This window comes from Paramormyrops kingsleyae, chromosome 3, assembly GCF_048594095.1.
Source record: "Paramormyrops kingsleyae isolate MSU_618 chromosome 3, PKINGS_0.4, whole genome shotgun sequence".
Lineage (NCBI taxonomy): Eukaryota > Metazoa > Chordata > Actinopteri > Osteoglossiformes > Mormyridae > Paramormyrops > Paramormyrops kingsleyae.
The window spans coordinates 12085904-12086130 of NC_132799.1; positions in this window are offsets into that span (position 1 = coordinate 12085904).

Consider the following 227-nt stretch of genomic DNA (forward strand, 5'->3'; position numbering starts at 1 on the left):
GTGGATAGTTCAGGTCCAGAAACTAAAAATCCAGACCAAGATTTTGTTTCAACCAACCAGTTGAGTACTCTCTGACTGTGACTCTTTACATCAACTGGATGGTTGAGACACAATCATGGTCTGAATTTTTACTTTCTTGATTTGAACTATCCACCCCTGCTTTTAGCTAATTTATTCAAATTTTGCTTTAGCTTAGTTAGCAGTACATCAAAATGTTTCATAACTGT